Source organism: Setaria viridis, chromosome 4 (genome assembly GCF_005286985.2).
Source record: "Setaria viridis chromosome 4, Setaria_viridis_v4.0, whole genome shotgun sequence".
Taxonomy (NCBI): domain Eukaryota; kingdom Viridiplantae; phylum Streptophyta; class Magnoliopsida; order Poales; family Poaceae; genus Setaria; species Setaria viridis.
In genome coordinates, this window is record NC_048266.2 from 26,830,134 (window position 1) to 26,848,224 (window position 18,091).

An 18,091-nucleotide genomic window follows, 5' to 3' on the forward strand; every position below is an offset into this window, starting at 1 on the left:
TAAACACAAGAAAAGGACAAATCATGAGCAAAGTCGCTTCTCCTCCATTCTTTATGAAATTATTCATAGCTACAACCTCTAATGTCCTATATACCGATTGGATGTTCTTCTTTCCTTGCGTTGCAATCTCCACACTGCAGCAGTGCCCAAAACGGTAGTCAGTAAGTTCTCATGTGATTATCTGTATATATGTGTTATGTGTATGTTCTTCTCCATGAATAGGTTGACATATTGAACTAATTTCATTTTGTTCTAAATTGGTTGCTTCAGCTATCCCAATATACGTTGGATTTAGTTTCGCACCAAAAATATTGTTGGGAAGAAGATTGATAAGATGGGGCAGCTCTCATTCATTAAACTAGCTTTTAAGTTGAGTTAGGAGTACAGTTTTAATTAAGCCAGGGCTCCAATGGACCGAGACTTAAGAGCATGATGATTGGGCCTCATAGTGGTTTAAGCATGTGTTTGGTTCCATCGATCAAGTGGGATGGAATAGTCCATTTTCCTCATCTTTTTTTTTTCTCCACCCTAGCTAGCTCCACAACCCCACAAATCCGTGCTCCCGATGCCAGCAGCCCGAGCTCCAGGAATCAGCCATGGCAGAGCATAGCTGCGCTTCATCAGAGAATGAAGGGAAGAAGGCATTATTGGAGACTAGCAGGTGGGTCCTACTATCGATGGTGCCTGATGGTATGGAAAATGTCGTCCATCCAATTTTTCTCTAATTCCTTCTACCAAATAAAACTGGGATGTATCTATCCCGCTCAACAGTGGTGGAGCTAGGAAAAAATAATAGGTGGGGTGACCAAAAGTAAAAAACTTACACTATTTGCATGGATTCACGCTCCATTCACATATTGCAAATCAAACGGGTAATAGAAAAAAGTGAATTCTACGGGTCTACAATAAAATTACTTGTCAAATTGCCATGCTCCACTGCTGAAATAGTTAAATTGCAAAAGTTTTCAACAAAACAACGACAAATAAATGATTAACAATGCCATTTGTTGGTCCTCTAGTTGCCAACGCCGATCTTCGGCAGTTGGGCGTGCTGCTGGTAGCCGCTCGCCCTTGGCGGACTCCTGCCACTGCCAGAGCTACCCCTACTCCGCCTCCAGGCTCCAGAAGCTTGTCTACAACCGTGACCATATGCCTCCTGCCTTTAGGACGCCGCCGCGACGCATCCACACGCTGCTGACATCCTGCTCCACTACCTGCCTCATGGTTGGCGGCACCACTCATGCTCTGCGCGCTCGCGCTGCCGACCGATAGACGCTACCAGCGGATGGACGAAGGAAGTTCGAGGATCAGGGATCGATTCATTCCATTGATTGAGTCTGATTTGCGTGATTACATTGTTCACTTAGTCCTTCTTCTATGGGCTGCTGCTAGGCTGCTTAAAGTTGTTCACTTGGGCCTTCTATGGCTGCTGCTAGGCTGCTCAACATCAGCCCACGCGCCCTGTTGAGCCTCATCATCTTCTCCGCTCACTCGTTCTTGTGTTCTTGTCTTCCAAGCATGGTGGCCGACGCCCGACAGGCAGAAATAGAGAGGAAGGGTCTGATCCAGGAAGAAGCGGTTGTAGGGAAAAGACGTCGGTAGCTGGGGCGGCCGCTCCACCCCACCTACACAGCTACACGTGGCTCCGCCCTTGCCACTCAACCAAACATCACATGGATCATCTCATTCAAAACATCTCGCCTTATCATCCAACCAAATACATGCTAAAAGTCTAAAAGGTACATTATGGTGCATCCGGCAATTGTGCCGACACCAGATGCGCTACAGGAGACCATTGGCCTACACCGCATGTCCACGTGTAATGAATCTGAAGCTATATCCATGTTCTTTTGTGAGATATTTCTTTTCAAATGCTATAGGATTGTATTTTTAATGGGAAGAAGGGAGTGCAACGACAACCTAGAATATTCTAAGGTACATCGATGTGTAGTTAGTATTTAAAGAAAAAATATTAGAATAAGAATTCATTTTATAAAAGTTTCATTAAGGAAACCAGAGGCTTAAGAGACACAAAGTAAAAGTAAAAAGAAACAGAATATCCTACTAATGAACGCATCCTAGCATATGTAGCTATCATATGCACAAAACAAATTAAACATCTCAAGTAAAACAAGAGTTTCCATCGCCATCCATAGAGAAACACCCTGATATCTCTTCTCTACTTAGAAAAAAGAAACTAAGGCTCTGTTTGTTTCCACCCTCCTAAAAATTTTAGCTCCTAAAGAGTGACTAAAGAGCTAAACACTATGACTAAAAGTGACTAAAAACTTTTAGGAGGCTTCAATTTCTTTAGGAGTTCCACCCCCTCCTAAAACCTCCTAAAGCCCATCCTGAACCCCCACTGCCCTCATTTATTGCCCCCCCTCTCTCTCACCCTCCCTCCCGCCTAGGCTCTCGCCATTCTGCCCGCCGCCAGCGTCCCTCCCCGCCTAGGCCCTCGCCATTCTGCCCGCCGCCGGCGTCCCTCCCCGCCTAGGCCCTCGCCATTCTGCCCGCCGCCAGCGTCCCTTCCCACCCGGCCTCCGCCGGCGGCGTCCTTCCCGCCGCCCGCCGCCGCCGCACGGCAACCCCACCCCCACCGCCCCCGCTCCCTTGCGCCGCCGCACGGGCCGGCCGGGCGCTCCCCCGCCGGATCCGGGCGAGGGAGGACCGGGAGGGGGGCGGCGATGCCGGGGAAGAAGAGGAGGGGAGGGGCGTGGCGGCCAGGATTCGAGGGGAGGGGGCGGCGCTAGCGACGGGCAAGCCAAGCGCCGGTGGAGGGGCGGTGCGGGGCCGGCGACAGACGAGCCAAGCGCCGGCGGAGGGACGGTGCGGGGCCGGCGGCGGGCGGGCCAAGCGCCGGCGAAGGGGCGGTGCGGGGCCGGAGTACGCGCCAACAGCAGGGGTATGGGAAAGAGCATCTTAGGTATTTTACCACTTCATTAATTACCTTTAGACACTTTTAGGAGGTGGAACCAAATATATTTTTAGGAGGTGGAACCAAATATACTTTTAGGAGGTGCCTAAAACTGGCTAAAAACTTTTAGGAGCTAAAAACTTTAGGAGGGTGGAAACAAACATGCCTTAAGATTTTTTTTTTTACGTCATCCGGTCCTCCACTTTCCTCCGTACGTCCGTCCGCCTCTCGCCTCCCCCTTTTCCCCGATCCTGCAATAACTCCTCCCGTCGGCCTCCTCTTTTTTCCGGATCCACTTTCCTCCTCCCGTCAACCTCCTCCTGCCACTTCAAAGCGCAGCCGCCGCCCGCCCGGCGCGCCCCCCCCCCCCCCCCCCCCCCCCCCCCCCCCCCCCCCCGCGCCCCCGGCCGCGCCGCTCTCACTGCTGCGCACCAGCTCGCTGCCCACCGAGACCGAGGAGGAGCGCTGGCGTCGCCGCGAGATGCAGAGCCGCCGGCGCCTCGAGGCGCCGCGGAAGCGCGTCGAGCACAGAACTCCATGGGCGGCGACCGGGCGCTGCCCAAGCCAGGCGTGCAGCTCAGGAGGTCCGTCGGCTCGGAGGGGAGCACCTCTGTCAACACCGCGGAACAAGGTATGCAAGGATGCATCCTAACTCCGGTGCCCTTAATTCGTTCTGATTGCTCTGTTTCTCGTGTTCAGCTACTAATGGCTTTGTTGCTATTGCTTGTTCTCGATGGGATGCATACTTGTGTTCATATTACAACTCGATTCACATTGCTAATGCATTAGCCAGCAACTTGTAGTATCCGTTATGCGCACCAGATTTCTGTAGCCAGCAACTTGTAGTATCCGTTATGCGCAAATGCTCTTGTGGTGTTACCGTGTTAGGGACACTAATAGTCTAATACGATTTTCTACATAGCAGATGTTGTTTGATTGTGTGATGGTGACCAACAGAACATGGCGGGGTATGATTGATATCTTCTTGTTTCATACTGTAGTCGGAAAAACTGTGTATAACAAATGCTGACGGTGCACTGGGTCATCTCTGTTTGATTCCATTGTCTTTTGGCATTCAATCATTCACTGTCAGTTGATAGTAGAATGTCACTGTGAGCAATTCCATTGTCTGGGCATTTTTTTCAGTTGCCACCTCGCTTTCTTAAGGTTGCTCCTTTACATCAAATCTGAGCTAGGAAACTGTTGATTTTTGTTTTGGTGCAGTCGAGAATTTGTTGAGCTGATCAGGCACCAGTTTCTGGATCGAGGTTGCTGTCCACTCATTGTTTCTATTCATGGTCTGATTGATTCTGCGTGTATTGAATCAGGCACCAGTTTCTGGATCAGGCACCAGTCGATATTTCGGTGCAGTTGAAAAATTTGAGCGCTGCATTGAATTGGTTATTCTATCATTGAAATTTCAGGTTTTTGAACATTTCTTTGCAGTGATCATATCTTGGTTAATGAACAGGTTGAAGAGGAGGCAGTAATGCATTATTACACTGTGGAATGTAATGGACATCAGGGCTGGATTTGGAGGGTGATTTTCAATTCAATGGTCTTTCCATTTTTCATTATTTTATCATCACACTTAACACGGGGACTAAAGATATTAGCATCATGACATTTGCAGCTGATGTCGATAGTCTTGGATTAGGAGCGGGATTTAAGCTTCTGGTTTTTCATTGCAGTCGCAAATGCTGAATTTGCATTTAAAAAAATTAACATAGAGAAGTTATATAAACCTGATATGGCATTCTTTTCATTTGATGACTAACACATGCTGATTTTGCTTTTTGGAACATTTTAACCTGAACACATGTGGATTGCTCCTTCAGCAATTTCTAATTGCTTTATTATTTTTTATCTTAAAAAACTTATACAATTTAGATTTTTTGTCATCTAAATTTCAACTGTTATATTTCTAAGGTACACTTCTGATTTATGGCATTATTGTTCTACCCTTATGTTGATATCCTTCTTTAGATTGTTTGATGTCAAATAATTTCTGTTGCTGCAGCTTTGGTAATTAGCGTTACTTGCATAGCATTTTTATTTCAGAAAGTGGTTAGGTGTTGAGTTTTCTGAAATTTATCAAAATCAATACCTGCACTTTTTTTCTGGACGTTATGAAGATCATGTCATCTTTTCAGCATGGAAAACATGTGGTTTGAGTTCTTTCAACAAATGGTGCCGCATCAAATTAAGCACTTCACCAGATTGGTACTTAAGGTGGAACTGTAACATACAAGGTTTTGTTAGCCAGTGGAAGCTAATAGAGATACTTCTATCTAAAATATGAATATCCTCTCAAGCTTTTAATTATTAAGTTTACCCCGAGTGTTTTTTTGTCTTGTACCGAGTGTTTTCGACACTTGCCGGGAGCTTCGCTGTCTGATCTATAACCCATTACTATTCATGTGCTAATTCACATTTTTATTTCTCTTTACACAAGTATTTGTTCAAATTCAAGTTTTGCATGTACATATCCATCTATATTTTGGTTAGAATTTTCATGAACCGTTTTAGATGCTACCGTTTTTAGTAACACAGGTCTTCCCCTGCAGATGTAACAAAATTGCTCATCGCGTTTGCTGGTGTTTGGGTGATTGTGTGGAAGCAGAGTCCGGTGTGTATTTGCTGGACAACACTCGGCCAGGTGTGGTTGCTTTGGTGGCCAGACATTTGGGATTTGTCTGTGCCTCAAGTTTTAAATTCAAAAACAGGAAAGGGAGCGCCACAAGTTGGCCGCCGCCTCTGCACCATCATCTCCCGGCCTCCCGCCAAATCCCTCCAAAGCAGTAGCCATCCCCTCGCTCCCGCTCCATAAACTTCGCCGTCTCCTTCTCTACCTCTCTTATCTGCTAGGAGCCCTTAACTTGCTTCGAACTGCATTGCAAGCTAGCTGCCGCGTGCCGGTCAGGTCGAGCACTGCTAGCAGCTAGCTACGTACAGTTGCAAACGCCATGGCCGACGACAAGAAGTCCAAGAACCAGATCCTCCAGGCGCTCGACGCGCTCAGCCACACGCTCTACCAAGCGCGCGCCACCCGCCGCACCACCTCCCTCGCACTCCCGGCCGACGATGACGGCGACGATGCTGCTGGGGGCGTCGATGCCGTCCTGGTCGAGCCGCGCCCGCTGTCCCGGCGCTTGTCCCTGATGTCGCCGTTCCGGTCGAGGTCTGAGCAGGACAAGCATGGGAAAGACGACGACAAAGATGACGACGGCGTCAACGTCGTCCCGGGCGAGCCGCGCCCGCGTCCGCTGTCCCGGCGCTTGTCCCTGATGTCGCCGTTCCGGTCGATGCCTAAGCAGGAAAAGCATGGGAAAGACGACGACAAAGATGACGACGACGATGGCAGCGACGCCGGCGACGCGGCCCTGCTCAAGCGCCAGAGCTTCGCCGCGGTGACCCTGGGGGCCGCCGCGGCGGACGACGAGAAGAAAGGGATTTGGGGCTGGAAGCCGATGCGCGCGCTGTCGCACATCGGCATGCACCGCGTGGGCTGCCTCTTCTCCCTCGAGGTGGTGGCGGCGCAGGGCCTGCCGCCGTCCATGAACGGCCTCCGCCTCGCCGTGGCCTTGCGCAGGAAGGAGACCCGGGACGGTGCCCTGCAGACCATGCCGGCGCGCGTGCAGAAGGGCGCCGCCGACTTCGACGAGACGCTCTACGTCCGGTGCCACCTCTACTGCAGTGGCGGTGGCGGCGCAACGGGCAAGCCCCTCAGGTTCGAGCCCCGGCCGTTCCTCATATCGGCGGTCGCCATGGAGGCGCCGGAGCTCAACTTCGGCCAGAACGCCGTGGACCTTAGCTCCATCGTGAAGGAGTTCACGGAGAAGTGCCAGCAAGGGTTGTGCCCCCGGCAGTGGGACATGACGTTCCCGCTCACCGGGAAGGCAAATGGCGGCGAGCTCGTCGTCAACATTACGTTCCAGATCAAGGAGGACGGAGGGCTCGGGCTGATCAACAGCCAACCGGATGGAGCGGACAATACTACAAACTCCTCTTCCTCGTCCTCGTTCGCACGGAAGCTCAGCAAGTCGTCGTTCAGCATCATGAGCCCGAAGATGCTTCGCTCGAAGCTGTCGTTCACGCCCAAGATGGGCGTGTCAAGGACCCTCGACCCCGGACTTGAAGGACATTGACAACTTCAAGCTCGACGAGCCCGCCCCGGCGGCCGAGGTCAAGGCGGCGCGGCGGCGCCGGCGCAACAGGAGCCAGAGGGGAAGCAGAGGAGGTCAAGGCGGTGGAGCAACAGAAAGAGACTGCGACAGAGCCTGAGCCGGTGGTGGTCAAGGAGCAGCAGCAGAAGGTTCCCGAGCACGAGCCGGAGGAGCAAACGAAAGATCCTGAACCCGAGCCGGAGCGCGAGGCGGAAGACGAGCGGGAAATCCGATGACTCGGAGCTCCAGGAGTTCGACGTCGTAGACAAGGGCATCGAAGGGCAAGAAGAGGCTGAAGAAGCCGAGAAAGCCCTCGAGGAGACGTTGCTCGGCGGCGCCATGTCGGACGCGGGTGCGAAGTCGGTACTCGGTAGAGCCGCCGAGGCCATCGGGGAGGAAGTGACCGGAGAGCCCTTGCAGTTGCAGCTGCCGGAAGAAGAGGAAGGCAAGGCTGCGGCTGCCAAGTCGCCGCCGCCGCCTCGAGTTGGTTGGCGAACACTTGCCATGATCGTCACCCCGATAGCAGTCATCGTAAGCAAAACTCTCGCCACAGCGCGTTGAAAATATTAGGAGCCGTCCATGAATATTGTTTTACGTGTATATTTTTTGCTACAATGGTGTATACATAAATGCATGTAACTTGCGCTCTTGTACTGTAGCAGTTCAACGTATATAAAATTGAAACGGGAAAAAGGTCGAATAACGTTATCACAATGAATAAGGTGGTCTGCGCAAATAGCACGGGTAGCTAGATTTTTTATGCCAATTTTTTAGTATTTTATTTTTAAAATAAATAGATATAAATAATTGTGTTTAATAGTGTCACTGTAGCAGACTAAGGTACCATCTATGTTTTTTAATTGTCATATTCTCAATGCATATCTTTCAGGAGAAAAGGAATATATGACAATCAATGCATATCTTTCAGGAGAAAAGGAATATATGACATTGAAACCTTTTTGTATTTACTGAAGCAATATAAATATTTATTTTTGCTGGAATATATTTTTTAGTATTTTTTGTGCTTTTAGCCAATATTTGGATGTATTATTTCAAAATAAATGGATGCAAATAAGTTCACCCGCTCCTAAAAAAGGAGAGGTTGTTGTATAGCTTCCTGCCCGCCCCTGGAGAACCATGTGCATGGTCGGGCTATGGAGTGAGGCGCCCTGGCAGTCGACGGTCCGTTCCTGCAAACAACTATATTTAGCTACGAAAAGCAAAAGCGTGCCCTGCACCTGCCCCTGTAAACATCGTGGTCCGCTCTTGCAAACAACTATTTTTAGCTGCGAAAAGCAGAAGCGGGAATATCGTTTCAACCGGCCCGACAAAACTTTTTTAAGCAGTGTTAATGCAATTCAGTGGAAGGCGCAAGTTTGACACTTTCAAGCTGCTTCTTGCTACCAAATTCAAGTATCTGTCTATGAATATGTTCATTTGTCTCATCTCGGCGTTCATACACATGGATGTGGTTGCACACCTCCTCTTTGTGGCATCTTATCTCTACGACACCATCAATTGCCACATCCTAGCCCTCTTATACATGACGATACCTCATACTCCATTGCATATGTTGGTTGTCTCGCTCCATCTATTCTCCGTGTCCTTCTCCAACCTTTGAATGGCCACCTTGCTCCATCTATCCTCCATGTCCCTCTTCAACCTTTGAATGGCCACCTTGTGGCTGCTGTTACCCTCAAGTTGTCTGACAGTTATGGATACCTGGGTACCCTCATGGAGGGCCCAGCCGACCACTAGTGGGCCGGCCCAACTTGATGAAGAAGGCAGAATCTATGGCTCCCCACAAGCAGTTGTAATCTGACTAGATCTCATCTATAGTAACCGACTAGAGGTCCTGCCATGTAACCCTACCTCTCGGAGTATATAAGGGGAGGTAGGGGTACCCCTAGGTGGACATCCAATCCCTCAACACAACAACCAACACTAGAGTGTAGGGTGCAATACAATCCCCCAAACAGGATATAGGGTATCACGCTACACTAGTGGCCCGAACCTGTATAAATCTCCGTGTCTTGTGGCTTGCGTTACCATCAAGTTCATGGTCTTGCGATCCTCTTTGCCCAAAAATCAACCATCTAGGTACCCCCTAGGTGGACTGTCGGGCCATAAATCCGACATTGCCCCATCACGTACCAGATCTACTGATCTTCTACGGGATCTAATAGCTTCTCCATCCACCCGATGTTCTCTATGTCTCCCACTATCACCTTATTTTGGTCATCAGCAACAACTACGATTGTTGGATTTTTGAGTATAGATGACCACTGGGCGGGTGCAAATTTTCACCCATTAGTCTGGCTTCAACTACTAGCCTTAATCGCCATCAGCTGTGGAGGTCAGTAGTAGCCAACAAAGTTGATTGAATATGCAGCTCTCTCTCTCTCCCTCCCTCCCTCCCTCCCTCCCTCTCTCCCTCCCTCTTCCTACCTCTCTGTGGGGACTGCCCCTAAAAAGGGACCCCGAATGTCATTCATAGATGATATGAGCATCTCATACAAGAAGTATCACATCCATACTTCATACAACTTTTATTGATAATTTACATAAGGTTACAAAAAGGGAAATCACACTACTAGTACAAGAATGGATGTAGCCTCAACCTTAATTATACAACGGAGTCTTACGTAGCAGTCCTAAGCCTACATTCAGCTTGGCTCCTTTGGCTGATCCTCAAGATCCACATCTTCTTCACCAGCTTCTTCTTCCTTTGAAGAAAGAAAGGATGAGGGAAACAAGGGTGAGCACCATAAAATGGGTACTCAGAAAATCCCACATTTGTTGTATTATTTCATGCAGGTTTTCAAGGAATAGCTGCTAGTTTGCCTGAAAGCTAGTTTTATGCATAGTGTGTATGGTTGTAACAATGAAGGGAATAAAATGCAAATATTTATGAGTTGTTGGTCCTGGAGGGGAATCTACCTCCCTACCAGCCCCCAGGTTTTAAGAGCACCAGGATCCATCAGGGATTACCTGAGCCAGCTTTTGCCTTATTTCTAGACACATCTCAGAACGAAGCCTGAGTCTCATGACTAATCAATGGGAGCTTTAACTATGTGAGCTCTTGATCGAGGGCCTCGGCTATCCAGATAGTTTAATGACTCTGCACAGAGATGTACACTTTACTGCACGCCTAATCAGCCCATACCTTATACGAAGGCGATACTGACCTCCGCACACCCGATCAGCCCATACCTTATACGGAGGCGGTACTAACCTACGAGATTCGTACCCACCCGTGTCTATTCCTAGACAATATTCCCTAATTCTGCCCGCAAATACGGCTGGGGTCTAAACAGGAGTCACACTATGTCTACTCGTGAACTCTATCCTAGGAAAAGATGCATCGTAACTTAACATACAATGTCAACAGATCATACAGACCTCAACTCGTGACCCGTGCCGACCAGACCTGGGACTATGCAAAGGTCCTGCTCCAGTCTATCTGTTGCCCATCATGACCCCTTGGGACGGTTTATTAGATTTAGTTGGTAGGGTGTGAATCAAGGCCTCACATGTTTAGGCACTCCCGAAGGCTGTACCTTTTTCGCACGTGCGGCTGTACTATCCACTTGAAAGACTTTCATTGGCCGATCCTCAAATGACCAGAGTAAGCCTTTAGGATAGGATCCTCTATGGAGCCTACCCACTTACTCACGGGTCCAACCTTAATTGGTTGCTAGACTCACTTTAGTTGTGTTTATTCCCTTTCAAAAGTACTCATATTCTTCCTAGGATTTTGTGAATCATGATATGACCTATTGTATATTGGGTTCATGATATCAAGGAAAACTCAAAATTAATAGGCTTAGCTAGGCAAAGGAAATAGAGAAAATATGCAAAGCTTTTAAAGAAAAACCAGTTATTATCTTGGTTTATTTTATTAATAAAACTTTGGATTGAAAGATGATGATGATTTGTGGGACTTTCCTTCCTCTAGGTCTTGATCGTCTAAAGCTTCTTCTTCGTAATCCGATTTGTCAAACTCGTTTCCAATCTTGATGTTTTCTACATAATCGCAGTTATACATAAGCAATCAAGAAAACAATTGTGGCAATACATCAAACATGGGTTAAAAGAGTAGAATTGGGGTTTAGAGGGTGTTGTTGACAAGATTAGCGGATCTGGACTATGGCTAGTAAATTTCTTTATGCGCATAAGGCTTCGGATGATGGAGTGAGAGGACACGGGGTTAGCCTGGTTCGGGCAAGAAAAGCCCTACGTCCAGTATGAGGAGCTGCTCGTGTTACTCACGCAAGGTCTGTAGTAGGGGTTACAAACAGGCGAGAGAGGGAGCTCGTCCCAAGTCTCTTGGGTGTGCACTGATGCTCGTGAGGTGAGTGTGTAGGTTCTGTTGGCTTGAGAGTCCTCCTATCTCGGGGCCCCTGGTTCTCCTTTTATAGCGCAAGGAGGGTACCCGGGTTACAGGTGAGCCAGGTGTGAGGAGAAGTAAAAGAGATAAGCTAAGTGAAGTAAAAAACAAGGAAGAGGACCAAGTTCCCGGGTCGCCACCTTCTGCCCCGGCCTTCGCCCCCTGTCAGCGCGACCATCGGAGGAGGGCGGCTATTGCCGGATCCTGTCAACTCTGCTCCGGACGATCGTCGCCGCCGAGCATGATGATGGTGTTCGGCCGTGGCAACTGTGCACGTTGGGGGAGATAGCTGACCCCTGTTGTCCTACTTACGTCCCGTGGAACATGGACATTGCATCCCTGTCGCCGGATAGGCCGAGCACGAGAACGGGCGGCGCTCCCTCCTGTGCCGGGAGGCGCATGCAATGAGTGCCCTATGGCGAATCGGGAGGAGCCGCGGCCACTGTAGCCTATGCGGTCGTGGCTACAGTGTTCCGCCCGGGTACTTGTGGCGGGTTACGTCAAGGGGCGCGGGCGCCTTTCTGCGCGCCAGAGCCGCGACGTATTTATAGCAAGATCGGTGGGGGGCCCACGAGATCCGCGCCCTCGTCTGCCGGTCTGCGCCCAAGACGGACCCTTGTCTTGTGGGCCCGGATGAGTCCGACCCCCTACGCTCAGGGTGGGGCGAGACGGAGCCTTGTGGCGAGGGGACGAGCGCACCCAACCTTGGGACCGTGGGTCGGGCGAGGCGGAGTTTCGTCATCGAGGGGTCGGGCGTGTCCAACCCCAGGGCCCTGAGTCGGGCGAGACGGAGTGGGATGGTCCTTGCCCATGCAGGGTCGGTGGTGATCGTCATTACCGCAGGTGGGCCTGGACCTTCATGGTTGTTGTTTTCAGGGGCATAAGGAGGTCGTTAATATTTCCTCCCAACAGTAGCCCCCAAGCCTGTGGTGGAGCGAGGATGCTCCTCCAGAGGCTGCTTTCGTCATTCGTCGGGGATCTCTGCTCACCCTGCAAGCCGCAGTTGATCAGGGATAGGGAGTGTTGTTTGTTCGGCTTGGCCGGGGAGTTTGATCAGGTGGGCATCTTGTGGATGACTTGGCACGGGAGGATTCCTTATTGTTTTGTAGGGCACTCCCGCCTCGAGACCTCAAATCGCGACCGCATGCATGGTCCTTGGTTGCGTTGCTAGCCCCTGAGCCCCCGCGCGTTGTAGAAGACCGGTCGGGAGGCTAGATCGACTTTTGATCGCTACCCCTCAAGCGTCCGTTCGCTGAGACGGAGGGGGTAAGCCGTGCCACGCTATCCTCGCCGGATGAACCGTGGTGCTCGTTGAGCTGCGAACGGGTCGATTCGAGTGGGGTCCCGGTCCCCGTTCGGGGGGGTTTGGCTCGGGCCAAGCTGGTGGCATACCCCAGATTCTAGCCGGCCAGTTCATATAGTTCCCGAGTCCGTTCGATCGGATCTGGGGGCTCGTTGCCTTTCTTTGGGGAAAAACCATGAACTTTGATGCCAGTCCCGACTCGAACGTGAGGTTGGGCTGCCCTAGGCTGTCGCTTGCCTAGGTGATGTCCGCTAGCGGACCTGTCCCTTCTCACCCCTCACTCAGGGGAATCCTGGAGCGGCTGTCGAACCCGTGGTGGGCTAGCCTTCGAACCCTTAGACCGTAATGGGCCGTAGGGGCGTTTTCAACCCCGTATCCCTTCTTTACCTGTTGGTAGGCCCTGGGCCGGACGTGGTGGAGGTTGCGCGCGTGCGTTCTCTGGGAGGCGAAGTGGCGGAAGGTGCCGGCCCGCGAAGTGAGGAAGGTGGAGATGTTTTCCTGCAGCAGATCGTGCGCACGGATTCCAAAAAAGGCGGGTGTGACGGGGCATACCTGGCACTGCATTAACTGTGACAAGACCACCCCTTTTCGCTTCCCACGCGCCCACCTATAAGACGGGGAGTCTGCCTCGCCAGTTCCGCCTGCACCTGCTCCCGAACCTTTTCGCCTTCTCGTGCGCCCTTTGCCTTCTTGTGCGCCGTTCGCCTTCCTCCGCCTAGCGCAAAAGCTTCCCTCGCCCTCCGCCATCGAACCTTTCTCCCCTTAGCGATGGAGTCCTGGACGTGCTCGAGCTTTGGTACCTCGCGCACCAATGGCCTCATGAGGAAAGGCCTCCTTTGTGAGAGGACCGAGAGGGACGAATGGCGGTTTCCTGGAAGGGAAGATGCGCTGGATCCGGACGGCGGCTATGTCGTCTCATTCGCGTACTTCCATGAGAGGGGGTTCGCGACCCCGCCAAGCCGCTTCTTCCGCGGGTTGCTACACTACTACGGGCTTGAGCTGCAGCATCTTAATCCCAATGGGATCCAACACATCGCGGCGTTCGTCGCGCTGTGTGAGGGGTTCCTGGGCATCGAGCTCAACTTCTCGCTCTGGAAGTACTTCTTCGCGGTCAGCCTGTACCAGAGGACCGAGAAGAAGGGGAGCCAGCAGCGGACGACCCCGGTGCCGATAGGGTGCGCTGCCATCCACCTCCGCCAGAACCGCGCTAGGGAATATAAGGAGATGAAGACCGCGATGTCCCATAAGGGGTGGCACCAGCAGTGGTTCTACGTGAAGAACTACTCTAATTCCCCCTTGCCGGCGTTCACCGGCCGCGTCATCGAAGCGGCGCCGGAGCTGTGGTCGTACAGTCCGGTCGAGAAGGAGAAGAAGTGGATTGCCGGTCTGCTTCAGGCCATCGAGCACCTGAAGGAAAAGGGTCTGACCGGGGCCGGAGTCATCGGGGCATACCACGCTCGGAGGGTGGCGCCGTTGATGCTCTGGGTTCGCTCACTTGCTAAGATGGTTCCCGGCGCGTCGACCGAGGGCACCGTCCTTGCGACGGGCACGCTTGCCGACACCGAGATCCGGCAGCGAGTTCGGGAGGCGCTGGACGACAAGGACGCTGATTACTCGGTGCCCGGTCACCCTCCGTTGCGCCCGGACAAGAATTTCATCGAGCTGGTTAGGATTTCGCGCTCCTGTTCTTCTCTCCTGCATTTCTTGGTTCATCACTTTGATGCGGAGTTCTTGTGTTTGCAGGACCACATGACCTGGGTCATGGACTCGCGCCCGCCGGTGCCAGAGGACACAGAGTGGCGGCATCAGAACCGCCTCCTTGCCGAGAAGCAGAAGAGGCGTAAGGACAAAGAGACGGCGAGGAAGAAGAAGAAGGCCGCCAAGGAGCTTCAACGGTGGCGGCGGGACGCGGTCGTGTCGGACGACGACGACGACGATGATGAGGGTGAGGAGGAGGAAGACGAGGAGGAGGAGGAGGAGGAGGAGTATATTCTGGAACCCTAGCTGGACGCGCTCATCATCCGGGAGCAGCACCCCCAACCGGTCGCGGGGGACAAGCCGAGCGGACCGCCTGCCCAGGACCCGACCCCGCAGGGCTCTGGGGCCGCACCCCAGGGGTCGGCGCGGGGCGCGCCTCAGGAGTTGACGGTGCCGACCCCCGACCCTCTACCTGCATCGCGCGAGCAGAGGAGTAGCGGCAAGCGGCCGCTGCTAGATGTCTCGGGGCCGGCGTTGAGCTCGGAGGCGAAGCACGCCCGTCGCCCTCGCGCTGAGGGGGTGTAAGTGGAAATTCCTCGCGCCTTATTCCTTTCCCGGCATCGAGCCATTTTTTATGATGATGTTGTTGTTTCACAGCGCCGCCCCTCGGGACTTTGTCCCGCCGCTGGCGCCAAAGAAGGCGCTACGGGTGTCGTCCACCTCCACGGGGCGAGCCGCGACCCCGTCGGCGGCGAGCGGCGGTGTCGCTGGGGAGACCACAGGGCCTACTGCGGAGGCGGCTTTTATGGCGGCGACCGGAGGAAGGGTGTCGCAGTCGGGCATGGGGCAGGGTCCAACCCCTGCTCCACCTTCTGCCTCCGCGGCCAACCCTGCGGGACAAGGTGTTGCCCTTGGGGTTCCTCCGGCTGGTGAGGTGATAGACCTCGACGACGAGGCGGAGGAGGAGCCTGCGGGGGAGGCATCGGCCACAGAGGGGGATCCGACGGCGATGGCGGAGATGGCGGCGGCGAAGATGGGGGCAATTGCCCCAGTGGCCGCGACGGAGATGGTGGCTGCGGCGGAGGAGGGAAAGTCTGCCCCCACGGCCGCGACGGGGACAGCGGCGGTGGTGGAGGCGGGGACACCTATCCTAGGGGCTGCGACAAAGACGGTGGCGGCGGCGGAGGTGGGGACGCCTACCCTAGCGGCCGCGACAGAGGCCGCGGCGGTGGCGGGAACGGGAACGCCCGCTCCGGTAGTCGCGACGGAGATGGTGGCGGCGGTGGAGAGAGCGGGACGCGTGTCGGCGTCGACGACGGCCGCGGCGACTTCGACAGAGACAACGGCGCATGTGCTGGGGTCATCGACGAGGCCGGCGGCGTTAGGGACGGCGGTGCTGGGGTCGGCCAGAGCGGCTTCCACCCTTGTCCCGGTTAATCCCGTCCCCAAGGTGTGGGCTGGGCCTACCCTGTGTTGGAGGCCTCGTGAGGACCCGCAGAGGCCCCTCTTCGTGCTGGATGATGCTGAGGAGTGGGGTCAGTGGCAGGTGGTGCAGGGGGGGCTTGCAAATGTCCGTGCTGCCCTGTCTTCCACGATGGGGGAGCTGGACGGCGTCGTCGTCCCCGGTGGCCAGGTACGGTGTTCTCCCCGGTGGTTATTTTCCTCTCGTTTCTTCGTTGCTGAGCATAAATTATTTTGTAGGCCCTCCAGGAATGAAGCCGGGGGAAGTCCGAGTTCCTCCGGCTTGAGCGGGGGCTCTGGGATCGCTTCTTCACGGAGAGGCAGCGGACCAGGAAGCTGACCGCGCAGCTCGCCGCCGCTCAGCAGATCATCACCGACCTGCGCAGGCGCGAGCAGGCGGCGCGGAAGGACGCGCGGCGGGCGGAGGATAAGTTCCAGGCCATCGTTGAGAAGGCTCGCCTCGATCTCGAGGAGTTCCAGGCCGCTGCCAAAAAGGCCTGCCATGATGCCGAGGAGCTCGCATGGCTGAAGGGGGACCATGAGGCCCTTCAGAAAACCGTCGAGCGTATCCGGTGTGTTGGCAGGAGCGGGACTCCCAGGCGATCCGGAAGGCTGAGGCCGAGAAGATAGCGGCCGACCTTAGGGCGGAGGTTAGTCAGCTCCATGTGCAAGTGCAGGGGCTTCAGACCGCCGTGACCCAGGGGCTCGACCGGGAGTGTCAGCTGAAGGCTCAATCTGAGGGTAAGGCTCTTCTCGTTCCTTTGTTTTTGCGACTCTGCGATGGTTTCTGACTTGGCGGACTTTTGTGGACGGGTATCACAGATGACCTTGCCCGGCTGAGGGAGATCCTCGATGTGGAGCGCGCCGAGCACGGAAAACTGCGGGATGCGGTCCGCGTTGTCTATGACAGCCTCGGCGTGGTCTAGGGGGAGGGGACAAGCTCGTTGGCAGCTCGTGTCCTTGGGGCGTACCGGCGGGCCCGTGAGATCGCTCGGTAGGTGCTTCACGTCGGTGTGAGGCGGGCTTTTGGCGTCTTTGGCTCCCACTACTCCAGCATCAACTTCGCTGGGATGAGCGGGGAATACGTCTCCGGCTACTCCGAGGCCGAGCTGGACGAGATCGACGCGTCGGTGCTGAACCCAGCGGAGGACTTGGCGAAGCTTCTGGAGGATGAGGCCGTCTCGCCGGAGGACCCGGGGACGAGTTAGCTGTATCGGGCTTAGATGCCCCAGAATATGTAAATATGTTAGTCAACTTTGAACTTGCTTTTGTGATGGCCGCAGAGGCCTTTTCTATAACTTGTCAAAAAATATTTTCGATCCTCTTTCTATTTTTCGGGTTTGGAAAGATTAGATTGTGGGTCGGACACGTCAGTAAGTGCTGATGAGCGAAGGCACCTTAGCCGCTGGGGCGTAGTTTTTTCGCGTTCTAATCAGTCTTGCCTGAGTGTCGTTCGCGCACTCTTTCCTTTTCACGCCCAAACATTTAGGAAGAGGGTCGGTTCAGAAAGAAATGGTGTTTTGAGAAGATGCCAAGTGACCTGGGCTGGAGTCCCTGATAGCCTCCGAGGGATATGCGACCCTAGGGCAAAGCTAGGGTCGGATATCCCTGAGCTCGGCACGAAACTCGAACGAGATCGACTCAAAACTGCCCTTTTTTGTGAATTAAACAGTTACAGAAGTATGTATGTACAAACTTGGAAACAATAACTAAGGGTAGAAGCATCTTAGCTGCTCTATGTTCCAAGCGTTGGTGAAGATCTGCCCGTCGGCGGTTTCCAGCTTGTACGTGCCTGGCCGCAGTACTTGCGCGACGATGAAGGGACCTTCCCACGGAGGGGTTAGCTTGTGCCGGCCTCTGTTGTCCTAGATGAGGCAAAGCACCAGGTCGCCGACGTTGAAGGCTCAGCCTCGTACCTTGCGGCTGTGGTATCGTCGTAGGGCTTGCTGGTACTTGGCCGAGTGCAGCAGGGCCACATCGTGTGCTTCGTCGAGCTGGTCTTGTGTGTCCTCAAGAGATGCCTGGTTCCCTTATTCGTCGTACGCCTTGACCCTCGGTGACCCGTACTCCAGGTCGGTGGGGAGGATTGCCTCGGACCCGTAGACCATGAAGAACGGGGTGAAGCCAGTTGCCCTACTGGGGGTTGTCCTCAGGCT

The 18,091-nt window shown here is 53.5% G+C and overlaps 1 pseudogene; it reads left to right on the top strand.

The window, feature by feature from the left end:
* Positions 1–3,295: 3,295 nt before the first annotated feature.
* LOC117853080 (protein PLASTID MOVEMENT IMPAIRED 1-like) lies at positions 3,296–7,791 on the top strand (annotated as a pseudogene).
* Positions 7,792–18,091: the final 10,300 nt, after the last annotated feature.